General features: G+C 47.4%; 1 protein-coding gene across 6 annotated transcripts in view; it reads left to right on the forward strand.

Moving 5' to 3' along the window:
* Positions 1–1572: 1572 nt before the first annotated feature.
* Positions 1573–14266, forward strand: part of Tmem229b (transmembrane protein 229B) — a 40961-nt gene continuing 28267 nt past the window's right edge. For 2 of the 6 annotated variants that reach the window (XM_057783143.1, XM_057783142.1), the window contains exon 1: positions 1924–2251. The gene's annotated coding sequence lies outside the window, so the exon portion shown is untranslated. The other 4 variants (XM_057783145.1, XM_057783146.1, XM_057783150.1 and 1 more) reach the window with 4 other exon arrangements.

Genomic DNA, 14266 nt, shown 5'->3' on the forward strand with positions numbered 1-14266 from the left:
TCTGCCTCCCAAGTGCTGGGGTTAAAGGCCTGTGCCCACCACCACTTGGATAATTTTTTGTTTGTTTTGTTTTTTTTGAGACAGGGTTTCTCTGTATAACAGTCCTGCCTGTCCTGAAACTTGCCTTGTAGACCAAACTGGCCTCGTACTCACTGAGGTCTGCTGGTCTCTGCCTCCCAAGTGTTGAGATTAAAGGCATGTGCCACCACTGCCTGGCCTGGATAATATTTTTTTTAAATGAAGTAAATGCTGCAAATTCTTTTGTCATTGAGATGGATAATATTCTTGGTTATAAGTTGACAGTATCTAGGATTCACTAAAAGCTCAAGCAGCTGGGCCCACCTGTGAGGGATTGACTCATTTGAGGTCAGAAGACCCCTCCCCAAATCTGGGTCACACCTTCTCATGGCAACCTATATAAAGGACATGGAAGAAAGAAGCGTTTTGGTTTTTGCCTGTTTGCCCTCATTCTCCCTGGCACTTTCCTCTATTCTGAAGTAGATGAGGCACTCCCTCACTGCTATTAGAACCTTCCACTGAATTCCAAGGTATGTGGAAGACCAAGGGAGACGTCCAACCTCCCGGACTGAACAGATTCTTAGACCCACCTGTTGGGCAGCAGCCATTCTTGTACCAGCTGGACCACAGCTTGTAAGCCGCTCCAATAGATCCCGTATATTTGTTCTTCTGTCAGTTCTGTTCCTCTAGAGAACCCTGGCTAATATAGTTGTTCCTCTCCCTGAATGTTCCTTCTAGGTCGATTGGTGTGTGCAAGGGCATGTGCGAATTGCACGCATGCACACAAATGTATGAACGTCCACTAAGCAGTTGAATCTTAGGCCTCCAGAAGGCTAAACCCTTGGTCTTCTACCGAGCTACAGTCTCAGCCTAGAGAAGCAACCCTTAGACCACTCAGATCAGGCCAAGGGTATGTGAGAACCGTGGAACCTGTTGGGTCCATTCTGTAATCCCAGCATTGGACAGGTGGAGGTTAGGAGGATGGGAAGTTTAAGATCAGACCTGGCTAAAAAAAGAAAACAAAACTTCCCCATGTGGCCTTATAGACATTCAAGATTTGTCTGATCGTCTTGGCAGAAGTGCCAGGACTCAGGCCGGGGCTGGTACAGGAATGGGAGGGAAATTTCATTCCGGTTTCCCGCAGGACCCACGACTAGTTGAGAGGCCTATCTGAATTTGGCTTCACTGAGCTGATTTCCCATGCTCTGTATTCCGAATCGCCAAGATTTTATTATTATTATTATTATTATTATTATTATTATTATTATTATTATTATTTTTCCTGTGACAATCATTGTTTTGTACCTCCTAAAAGGAGCTCAGAAAGAACATATTCCATTTAATCTTTACGAACTAAATCGTGGACCTTCAGGTTCAGTCCTTGAACAAAGCAAATTCTAGTTTTTCATAAGCTTCAGTTTCTGCATCTTAGAAATGAGAATAACGATGATGATGAAAACCAAACATCCCCACCTGGTCTGGCTGCGTCAATGATTAACTTGCAAGGAACACAATACGGGCTCACAGTGGGTATGCAACACCGTGTGAAGTGCGAACCTCGGGGACCTGCGGATAACAGAGGTCAATATTGTGCAAGCGGTTCCCTACAACTCCTACAAATCGGGGGCGACCCGCACCCCTCACCTGGAACGCAGGAGTGGCCTGGGCAGGGAGGGCCAAGGAATCTTCACTGCAGCCACTGAGCCACCAGGGCTGCGGGTGAAGTCCTGGCAGGGGAGACTGCAGGCTGAGGATGGGTGGCAGGTGGCGGCTGGGTCGGCGGGGCAACGGGCCTGGCGGACACTCGGGCGCGGAAGGAGTTAAACAGGGCCGGGGGCAGAGCGCCTGTCAGACGCGAGCATGTGCAGTTTGCACCGCATCCGTACTATGGGTGAGTGCCGCCGTCGCCGCCTGGGGCTGGGTTCCGTGGGGCAGCAGCCGCTACAGCTGCCCGGGCCCCCGCGCCGCCCCGGCGGCCGCGGACACTCTATGCGGGAATAGTCACGGGCGGGCGGCGTGGGGGAGGCTTGGCGGGTCACTCGGCGCGGGGGGAGCCCCAGCGCCGGGCGTGGGGGCGGGGAGCAGGCGGTGCAGGAGAGCGCCCCGAGTCCCGGCGCGGGAGGAGGAGCGGGAGCCACCCGGAGAGACCGCGCTCCTGGCCGCACCTGCGTCGGGCAGGCGGTCGCCCGACCCTGCTCTGCCTTGCCCTACCCTTGTCCCCGGCCCCGCACCGGTAGGTGCCCGCGATGCCCGCAGAGAGGCCTTTCCGCCGCGTTGAGAGGTGTCTGAGCGGGGCGGGCAGCGGCCGAGCGCGGGGGTGCGGGTGATGGGGAAGACCCGGCGACCCCGTGTAGGGACACTACGGGATCCCTCTTCTTTGCTTTCGCTTTCGAAGCGCTGCTGGGGCTGAAGAGCGAGTCGCAGATTAGGTGGTGTGTCTGAGCTTGGATTCCCTGCGGGGGATGGGCGCACAGGGGGGCGTGTTGGCGAAAGGGGTGCACACTGGCAACTTTCCCTGCGTGAAACAAAGCGGTGCCGGGTTGAGGGGAAGGTGAAAGATCCGGCTGAGGATCTCAGACCTCTGAAGGTTGACACCTCCCCCCACCCAGTGGTGTGCACCCCGAGGCCCTCTGGAAAGGACAGATGGGGGCGCCAGACTGAATGGAAGCTGGAGAGCCAGGTCTAGGGAGTGGGAACCACAGACCCTCCTGACTTTGCGGGCCCCAAGGACCCTATTGCCTTCTCCTCCGTGTGCAAAAAAGAACTGGGTGTTTGATGGTGGGTTGCACTCTTTCGCATTCTTTTTCAGGTGGGTGCCCAGGTCAGTGCCCAGCTGGCTACCAGTGCTTCATCTGCATTCACCATCTCTGTTTCCTGGTGGGAAATGGAGGGCTGGCATGAGAATCTCGTTAGCCCTGTTTCTGGCAAGGCCGGGGAGGTGTTGTCTTTTTTCTCCCTTTCTATGACCAGTCAGAAACTGACCCGTTCCCCTTCTTTCCCTCACCGCTTTTCCTCTCTTCCCTGGGGTTTCTCAGGAGGTGGAGGTATGATGACTTCAGGCTCTGAGTTTGTAGTGTCAGGCTCTTTGACACTGGTTAGACTTCACTGGAGGGCTCGAGGAAGCTGCATCCCAGTGTAACCTTGGGGCTCTGCTCACCCGTTATCTCTGCACCCCAATAACAAATGATCTTCCAACTTGAGTTCTCCGGAAACCTAAGTCTTCCCCCCACACACACTTTTTTTCCTGTACCAGAAAGAGGGGTCAAAAAGAGGGCTGGTAAACCTGCCTTAAGAATGATATAGGATCTTTCTCACAAATGGACCGTGTTCCAAAGAGTCCCAATCTTTGTCTCCAGGAACCAGGTTCCTCCAGTTTACAGAGCACTTGCATATGACCATTGGCTCTTGTCCTATAGCAGCCCTGCCGTCCAAGAGCTCAGGTCATTTACCTGGTTGGAAGGCAGAGCCCCATCTGCTTCTATGGTCTGACTGAGAAAGGAGGTGCAGTACGCTCTGGACTTCTGGGTGATCCTCCTGCGTCTCTCTGAGTAAGCTATGACACACGGGTTTGGACCAAGGGTAGGTCCGCAAGGACAGCTAGGTTTAGAGACAGGGAGGGGTGGGCTGAGATGAGTGTTCTTTGCCCTTTCTGAGACTTCATGTTGGGAAGCAGAGACAGCTAGCAGTGGAGATGGAACTCTGAGCTTTGGAGAGAAATGGCAGGTTGATTTAGTGTTGACTTTGGCCACTTCAAGATAGGAGCAAGGAGGGTTCCAGGACTTGTAAGGGGTGACAGGAAAAGGGGGAATTAAGTGCCCCTTTGCTCTGTGGTCCTGGAACTAAAGTGGCCAAGGTCAGGTCAGGTGGCTAACTCAAATGACACAGACAGCCCCACTTCAGGAGACTCCTCCCTCCTGCTAGGCAGGCTTCGTTATTGCTCAGTCCAGGTTGGGTTTATCTCAAGCTGTTGATTCACAGCTGAAGACGGTGGCCCTGGCCTGACCTCCCCAGCAGCAAGGGTGCGAAAAGCCTTTTCCATGGACAGATTGCTCTCCAGACAGACAGACTGTGAGGTAAGAAAGCGAAGCTCCTTTGACTCCGTCTTTGAAAGTGACGGGACCCGATTTCCTCCATTTATAAACAGATTTAAGAGTTGGGGGTTCTTGGATGAAAGATATTAGAAGAGTTAGTGGGCTTTATACTACGTTTATCTCAGCTGAATCCAGTTTGCCTGTTGTCTCTAAAGGGAAACGTGTCATTTTACAGGGCAGGGCTGAATTACAGCCTTTGCGATAGGGAAAGATCGGTGTTAGTTTTAAAAGTGTCGTTTTTATCAGAAAAGTTGTTCTAGGGCACAGGGTGGTTCTTCTGCCTGCCTCTGCCCATGGGATGTCCTGGAGCTTTTTGAAGGAGATGACAAGCCAGGACGTTAGTGACAGTCGCCCTCAAAGCCCTGAAAGGGGTCTTTGATGGTGGGGGGGGGGGCATGGTATCACAAGGCAGGAAAGTGACGCAGCTTGGGCTTAGCAGCAGCCCTATCAGATCTGGCTGTCCTTGAGGAGGAAAAGGATAGCTAACCCTCCCACTGCTCGACTGCTCTCAAATGTGTCCCTTTAGTCCCCTCCTCCCCTGCCACCCTCTAATTGCAGACAAGGTGGTTTGGATTTTAGTGGTTTTTTTGGTTTGGTTTTTAAATTCTGGAACATTCCTTTTAAAGTGTAAATAATTTCGGCCTTGGCACCTTCCCAGCTCCTTTTGTTCATACCAAGTGGCGGGGAGAATGGAAAGGGGTTAAGATCATCTGAAATTGGCTATATTTTCGGCTTCTTCCCCCATGCCTCCTCAGAAACCAGGATGTTGGTTACTGAAAAATAAAGTGTAAGCTGGTTTGACGGAAGGGTCAGGAGCTAGTGTTTTTGGTTATGGTCCTAAAGTGTACAGTTAGTAACTGACTGGTGTCCTAATACTCTTGGGATTTGAGAAGGTTTAGAATCACTTATCTTATGATTCGTGGGTTATACTTTTCCAAGATGCTTGTAGAGACTTTTGAAGCTGTAGGTTTGGTTCAGGATGGACATTTGGGTTGAGCATAGTGACAAATGCCTGCAATCTCAGCCCTTAGCAAGTAAAGGCAGGAGGACTTGAGGCCAACCTGCTCTACATATAGAGTTCCAGACCAACCAGGGTTATATAATGATACTTTGGCTGGGAAAAATAATACACTTGCCTCAGATCAAGCTATGGGATGCTCCAGGCTGCTGTCATTTATGGAAAAAGAAGTGGTCTCTCCCTCTGGCACAGTTATCAACCATGAAGCTGAGGCTGAGTGAGTGACCCTGCTCATTTGCAGGCTAATGTGGAAAGCCTGCTTGCTTCTCTTTGCTCACATGAACGAGGCTGCAGAAGTGGGCTTCTGAATGTCTCCACGCAGGGGTTCTACTTAACGTTCGTTTTGACATCAGTTCCCCTACCTATAAATTTAGTGGGGTTGAAATTGTAGGGTGGGATTGGCCCAGTGCTCCACCAAAGAATGATTCTCAAAGGAAATGTTCTGTTCCTTTCCCATGCTGACAGTTTTGTGATGGGGTTGGACATAGCCAAGTCTAGCAATCTACAGAAAAAAACACAGTTATTGCCATTGGCATTTCTGAACTTCTAGACCCCCACTGTCCCTTTTTCTCTGATGACTCCTGGGGGCTTTGAGACGTCCTTGTGTCTATCATGTCTGATGCTGTAGAAAAGACATTAATATTGTGGCAGTCTACATGGGCAGGACTTGGGTCTTACAATTGTTGTTTTCTCTGGACTCTTGGCAGCATACAAAATTTCACTGGCCATGTAGTGTTAGGAGACCTAATTGATAAGGGAACATAATTAGTGAGAACATTTCTGTCACACCTCTTCTCTCCAGAGGCCCCACGTTTGGAGCATACTCGGTCATCCTCTTTTGGATGCTTTGCAGCTGGGCTCCAAGGATGAATGACTTTTAGTTACTATATCTATTCATTGTTTCGGTTTTTAAGAGGCCCCTCTGCCACATGAGCTTTGGGACTGGTCCATTTTCACAAGAGAGGTTTTAGTAGGACCTTGATACCTACCCTGGGTCTAGAGATGCCAGCCGAGAGATTGAAGGGCCACAGAGGGTGAGGGTTCTTTTCTGAACTTGCGAAGAAGCAGTTCCCACTTTGAGATACATGTACACACAAGGCTTCAGTCAGTGCAGCAAGAAGCCTGACTTCGAGCTAATAATGGCCGTTCTAAGGACCACCGACAAGGGATCTATTTTGCTATCATTTAAGAATTTTGAGAGTTGTATATATGATTACTGTATTTACCTCATTTCCCTTCCTCTTCCCTTCCAACTCCTCCAGTGCCCCTGTTTCCTCTCATGACTGCTTTAACTAGGATCTGTTACATACATAACCTACCGAGTCTATGTAGTGTTGCTCATGGTAGATGTGTTTGTGGGTGACCGCTTACTTAGGCTTGGATAAATCAAGGGGCTCCTCTCTAGAGAGAACTGATTTTCCTTCTCTCAGAAGTCAATGATTGCCTGTAGGTGGACCTTATCAAATTTCCCCCATCCATGTTGGTATGCCAAATGGTGGGGTCATTATGTACGTCTTGTATAGGCAACCATGTTGTTGAGATCTCATGGGTGCAGTGTCCCTGCCATGTCTGGAAGATGCTGTCTAGTAGCAGGCATCCTGGCCTATTGCCAAAAGAAGCTTCTTTCGTGAGAGGCGAGAGCTACGGCTGTCTGTGGGTTGGAGGATAAACATTTAGAGTACTGTTAGAAATTATACTGGTCTAGGACACTGGCAGTGGTGGGTTCTTCTCTATGGTCCGTGACCTCTCCAGACGTGAGGAACTAGCTAGTTTCCAGTACCTGGTATCACTTCCCTTCTGTTAAGCAGACTTTTAAGTCCAATTAGATTAACTGTTGGTTAGCACCCCCAAGATAAAAGGGCAGTTATTGCACCATGGGGAATGTCTTGCTAGGCCAGCCCCTGTTGTGGTTCCTAGCCCTTCAGCTGGGCTGGACTGACGATTGCTTTTCCCCCTTGACAGCTTGCAGAACACCTTCTAATACTATGAGAGTTAGTGCTCAGGGAGGATCACGAATCTGTTTCTAGCACACGTACAACCACCATATCTGTCTAAAGGGTGTTCTTAACTACAGTCTCCATCTTAGTTCCCAATACACACACACATCCAGGAACAAGGAACCTGAACATTGGTCACACTTTTATCTATATCATAATACAAATATGGAGAATGAATATTGCTATCATTGGACAGCATAAGCAGCAGCTCCAGAGTTTTCTCTGATATTCTGCAGGGATTTTTTTTTTTTGCTTGCCCAAAGCAATGAGGCCTAATATAGGTGCCTTCAAAGTTTCCTATGTCCGCGCAGTTCCTGGAATGTGAGAGCAGGCCAAGCAGGCCAGCTGTGATAGTTGAGTGTCGTTAGACATCTAGGCTTCTAGGTCACTGGACAATGATATTATTCTAAGGAAACTAATGACTGCCAACATTTCCAAAATCAGGAAATTTGGGAATGCTCCTCAACTCACTTGCTCAGTTGACCTTGGGTGACCCATTTCAGTGCTCTGAGACTTAATTCCACAAACGGAATTTCAACTGGCTTTAGCGGTCAGGGCATTAACAGTTGGCAGTCACCGTGTATTGAATACTTACCATATGCCAGGCACTGGGCTAAGTACTTTTCATAGGTTCTCCTCTCCCATCAGTGAGACAGCTACTATCAATTATCCCCATTTTATAGCAGGAAAGATTGCGCTTCTTCAAGGGTGATTGCATCTCTCATACAGCAAAAAGTGTCTGGACTGGGACTTGAACTGAGATCTGATGCTGCTGCAGGTTGTGAGTGTTGAATTGGCTGAGCGGTAGAACAAACGTCAGTGAGTGACTGAAAGTGGAGGTGGTGTGGGCATAGAAGGAGAGCTCCATGGGGGTTAAACATGGCCAGCTAAAGGAAGATGGACGTACAGAGTCTTGAAAACTAGCATCCTCATGAGTGTTCAGGAGAGGGTGGAGCCTGCACCCTGCAGTGGGTAGACCAGATGGCCTGGAAGTTATTGTAAAGGGAACAGACTTTCTGCTTGGCATAGTAATGTATCTTATAAACCCCGTTTTATTCTAATGCTAACATTCTCTTCTTATTTAACAGGCTCTTGGGCAGCATTTTCCTTTCTGTTACCCTTCTGCCTGTCACAGCAATTCATGCTAGCAAATTCTTGAGTCTAGTCTTGGTCCTCCAAACTCTTCCCTGTCCATCACTATCCATCTGGGGAATTTGATTATGTCTTGAATCCCAGATATTCTTTACAAAATACAAAAAAACATTAGATAGACTAGGGGGTCTAATTCCCCGCATTAAAATATCAGTATACCTTATATCTATCAGATTACCCTATATTCATCAGGCTACCCTATTCTGAGAAAGGAATTATGGCCACCAATTACTCCATTTAGAGATAACCAGTTACTTCAATGGAACTGTCCTCATTCCTAGACAATTTGACTTTATGTCTCGTATCATTTGGGGATGATTATGGAGACAAATGAGGGTTATGGAGCTGGCCTGGAAGAGGTGGGCTGGCCATATGAGAGTTGTTGAGATGCTATTTGATAGAATTACATGGTAGGGACAAGGAAATGAGTTCTGGACTCAGTTCAGTGAGTCTGTACATGGGATGCGAATTTTCTGGCTTTTGGTTTCCTTGTGTATAAAATAGGAAATGCCAGATGAGACCGTCTCTAACCTCCCTTCTAGGAAGTGTACTGGATGATCCGGTGGGCTAGGAGTAATTCTGGCCTTTCTCAGGGAAAACTCACTCTGCAGCTGAAGGAAGTCGGAGCTGGGCAAGCTGGTGTGGAGTGGAAGGAGAATGAAGCCATACTGGAGGTTAAGGGACAACTAGAGTAAGAGCTATCTAGTGAAGGGGTAGCAAAACTGGTACCCCTTTGTCCCAGTGAGCAGTGGAAAGGTGGCATTTATGCCACCCTCCCCCACTCCTCCCCACAGCACAGTGAGCACCCTTTGCCGCCTCTTAAACCTTAAGCGACCCCTCCCGTGGCCCCAGGACAATCTCCAGGGACTGCCGTCCACAGCTGTGATTGTGGATGTCTCACATTCTGCATTTAGGGTTGGCAGAGTCAAGCTCTCCTCCTCCCCTGCTGCTTCCTAAGGCTCCAGGACTTCAGGACCTTGTTTGAAATGTTCTGGGTGACACAGTGTGTGAGGCCCCACCTCTCCTGCTGTCCTATCTCTGCCTGAAGGAGCAAGGCCAAGCCGTGAACTCAGCTGGCCATGCTAGAGGTCATTTGAGGATGGCCATTTGCATAAGGATCTGCTCACTCTCTTTTGTCCTTATACATCCTCTGCTTTGAATTTGTTGTATTCAAGGTTGAGGAGCAAGTGAGTTCCCACTGAACCCACCGAACCAATCATTTCTGTCCCACATTTCTCTGCCTTTCCCTCTGAGGGTATGAGAGACTTTTTGAAAATCTTAAATTAAGTGTGTGTGCGTGTTTTGCCTGCGTGTGTGTCTGTGCACCATGTGTTTGTAGTACCCACGAAGGCCAGAAGAGGGCATTGGATCCCCTAGAACTAGGGTTACAGAAGGTTATAGCCTGCAAGGGGATTCTGGAACTCAAACCTGGACCCTCTGGAAGAGCAAGCCAGCCATTTCTTGAGCTCCATGGGAGGCCATTTTAACTACAAGGACGAACATTTCATTCTATTAGCTATTCATGAAACAGTACGGTGTCCCATGAGGTCTTTATGTTTGCTCAGTGAATTTTGTTCTTTCCCTGCCTAGGGATGAACAGCCAATCAGGCTTCCTAAATTTTCTGTTTATTCGTAGGCAGTAGAGGTTCCTGTAGTCACTTTGGGTCACAAACATGGCCTCAATTCAGCACTTCATAATCCATGTCTTTGTCACTGAACTGCAAAGGACAGGGAAGTGTTCCGTGGCCAGCACTCTTGTTTCCTGAGCCCACCTTGTATTAATGCCGAGTCTTTCTCTTGTGCCCACGCTCATGGGTGTCTCAGAGAGCGCTCTTTTCCCAGCTGCTGAGATACTCACAATGGAAAAATTATCACTGGACATCATGACTCATGCTTATGATCCCAGCATCAGGGAGGTTGAATCAAGAGGTTTACCACAAGTTCAAGACCAGTGCAGGCTGCATAGTGAGTTCCAGGATAGCCCGGGCTATAAAGTGATACCTTTTCTCAAAACAAACAAACAAACAAAGAGCAAACTATCCTTCATTGCACACCATTGCTCTTGCCTTCGGGTCCAGTCTCTTTCTACTAAATCTCTTTAGTCTGCCCAAATAGGTCCTCGGAATGAGAACCTGCACTCGCCCACTCATGCTGGTCCTAGACATGATATGCTAATCCCATATCATCTGGAGCAGTAAACCCGGAGTACAGACTTACTCCCCCGCTCAGCAGTCTCCCTCCATCTCCCAGCAGCTGATGGCCAGTCTGGCTTGCCATCTGCCTATCCCTGCCCTGTCTTCTCACCTGCAGGGGCCAGACACCAAGTTTCCTGAGTGGTCCTGTGGTGTAGTTGCTTTTCTCACCACCCAGCCCTCAGAGCAAATTCTCTATGGCAGGACAGTGAGGTCATAGCAGCACCCTCCACCTCCACGTTCTCCAGTGCCCACCTAGTCTGACGCCGTGTGAGGGAGGAGCTCACACACCTTTTTTGGAGAATGCTCATTCGTGACTGGTCTTGCATTGGAGAATACCGCATCTTTTGTATCTTGGTGCCTTAGTTAAGATTTCTGACGTGACATTTTGTTATGTATATTTTATTAAAACTATCAGGGCTGGAGGGATGGCTCAGGAGTTAAAAGAGCACCTCTGGATTGCTTATCCTACATAATAAAGGGTACATACTCCGCTGCTATGCTGTATTGTTTGTACATGTTCAGTATAAACACAATATATAGAGAGGTGCGATCTAGAGATCCTCTAGAGGACCCAAGTTCTGTTCCCAACAACTACCTACAACTCCAGCTCCAGGGGATCCAATGCCTTTGATCTCCATGAGCATTGCCGCTCATTGCATACACCCACAGATAGGCACATATACGTGTGTGTGTGTGTGTGTGTGTGTGTATAAAATTTTAAAAAATACTCTGGCGCACACTTTTAATCTCAGCACTCAGGAGATAGAGGTAGGCAAATTTCTGCATTTGAGGCCAGCCTGGTCTACAGAGCAAGTATCAGGATGGTCTGGGCTACACAGAGAATCCCTATTGCGAAAAACTGAAAACCAAACAGATAAACAACAAAGAAACCATGACTGTCAGGTTGGGTGTGGGAGTATGGAAGCTGAAGCCGGAGACAGATCATTTCTTGAGGCTGGGGAGATGACTCCATCGGTAAAGAGCTTGCATGAGGGCCGGAGTGTGGACCCCAGAACCTGTGTGAAAGTGAGGTACCACAGCATGCATCCATGACCCCAGCACTAGCAAGGCAGAGATGGTGGATCCCTGAAGCTTGCTGGTCCACCAGCCTACCTGAATCAGCAAATGGAAAGTTCAGTAAGAGATTCAGTCTCAAAACTGAGGTAGAGGAAGACGAATGTCAGCCTATGGCCTCTACACATGATGCATCTGCACACACACACACACACACACTCACACAGGAATATGCACATACGTGAACATACACATGCACACAGTTGATCTACTAGGTTAATGAGAACAACTAACATTTATTGAGTTCTTACATAGACACTCCCCTATATCCAAAAGTTGTTCATCCCTGGATTCAATCACTTGGTTATTAAAACAATTCAGAAAGATATATTGTGTTTATACTGAACATGTACAGACAATACAGCACAGCAGTGGCATATGTAGCATTTATTATGTGTGTTAAGCAATCAGAGGTGATTTATATGCAGTTAGGGAATCTGCATTTTTGCAGATTCTGGTATTTGTGGGTGTTCCCTAGAAGCAGTGGCCTTCGGACACTCAGTGCTCTTTTTAGTACAGCAAACACGTACTCTCAATCCCCACGAGGGAGGTACTCGTATTATCTCTATTTTACAAATGAATAAACTGAGGCAAAGGGAGGTTAAAACAATTTGTCTAAGGTCAAATAGTTGGCTTCAGCGTTGGAATTTGAATGGAGGAAATCTGACCCCAGAGTGTGCACTTTTAAACCACAATGCTCTGCTGCCTCCCATAAGGGAGGGGTCATGAAGATGACACATATGCTTGACAGATGCTGGTTTTGGAGGTACTTGTAGGTTCTTCACTCTGCATCAGAGCGCTCCCTGCTTGCTTTCTCCTCTACCCACCTCCCCATCCCAACAACTCCCTCTATGTTCTTCTGTCAGGGTCGAATCCACCTGCCTAAATGACCTGTCATGCACATGCCCCCACTGCCTCCCACGGATGTGCTGTCTGTCTGTCTACATTCGAGCTCATCTTAGCTACAGAGGTATATTTGGCCCCAACTACTGCTAGTATCTTTCAACTTCTCTTGTCATTTCATCATTAAGTTGCTGTTATCGCATGTTTTTTATGCCAAGGACAATGAACATGAAGTTGGCAATCGTAACCTCTCTTCTCTATGTGCCTCTGATTGCCTATTGCTAACCTATGCCAAGCCCTGGCTTCTCTAAGCCTTTGTTCCATCACCTTGAAGATGTGGGTGTGGATTAGGTCCCTTCAACTTGCAATAGTCTATATTTATTTACCTTTAAAAAATTGTGTATTTGTGTCTGCCTGAGTGTGTGTATGTGCACCACGTAGATGAAGGAGCCTGTGGAGGTCAGAAGAGGGTGTGGAATTTCCTGGAACTGGAGTGACAGGTAGTTGGGAGCCACCACATATTATTTACCTTTTTGCTTTCTATTAGCTTTTAGGATTCGGAGGGTTCAAGACTCTGCACAAGATTTATGTACCGAAGATATGTGTAATATTAGTTGGGAAAATAATTCCTGCAACGTCTGTTCTAGACTTGAGCAACTTTTAGAAATCCCATTCTCTGGATGATCATGGTTTTAGTGAGGGTTCTGTGGATTTGCTCTTTTCAGAGTGAATTTAAAACAAACACTCAGGTCCGATCTGCTGCCTTTCCCCTTTCGGAGTTCTAATTAACTCTCACCACACCATGGGTCTCTTTAATGACAATGAAATATAAACATCCTTAAACTGAGAGTTAACTGACGGCAGTATGACCCGACCGGCCTACGAGAGTCATGGAGGGCTACACGTGACAGAGTGTGTGTGCTCACAAGTGTCACGGCAGGGGTGTTAGTGTGTTTATCTAAGGGGAGATTCCCTACCCCCCACTATGGGAACTGTGTCGTTTACAATATGTGCTCAGAATTACTTCTTCAAAAACCTAAAACATTCTGAATCCCAAGGGTGTTGGCTCTGATGGTGGGGCGGGTCCTTGAGCTCTTCAGATGTTACAGAACGCCAGAGAAGTCTCCACTTCATTGACCTCTCCTGCATCCCAGCCCTGGTTCCCATGAAGCTGATACCATTGACCACAGTTTACTGTTTAATTTTTTTTTTGTTTTTTGAGACAAACCAAAACCAATATTGACTTATTTATGAGTTTTGGTAAAGTTTGGTTTATTTCATAAATTCACTATTCATACCATGGTTGGCTATGTTTTAGGTATTATAGTAAAGTAGATTTTTTTCTATGATCTCTTCTAATTGGTTCCTTTTTAAAAAAAAAATGTATATTAGTGCCCTGTCTACATGAACAACTTTATGCTAGAAAAGGGCATCAAATCCCTCCAAATAGATGGTTGTGAATCACCATGTGGTTGCTGGAAATTGAACTCAGGACCTCTAGAAGAGCAACCATTGCTCCTAACTGCTAAGCCATAGTGTGTATTAATTCTGCCACCAATTCTTCATTTATTCTTTATTAGATCTCTCAGATTTTTAAAATGTTTTGTTAAAATACTATTTATGGTAGCTGAAGAAATGGCTCAGTGATCGAGAGCTCTTACTGCTCTTGTGGAATACCTGATCCCAGCACACATGTTAGGTGGCTCACCTTGACCTGTAACTGCAGCTCCAAGGGATCCCATATACGTGTGTGTGTGTGTGTGTGTATAAAATTTTAAAAATACTCTGACACACGCCTTTAATCTCAGCTTCCAGAAGATGTACATGTAAACGTAAATTACACACACACACACACAAAATCTTCGTTACTAAGTTGCT

The sequence above is a fragment of the Chionomys nivalis genome, chromosome 10, assembly GCF_950005125.1.
Source record: "Chionomys nivalis chromosome 10, mChiNiv1.1, whole genome shotgun sequence".
NCBI lineage: Eukaryota > Metazoa > Chordata > Mammalia > Rodentia > Cricetidae > Chionomys > Chionomys nivalis.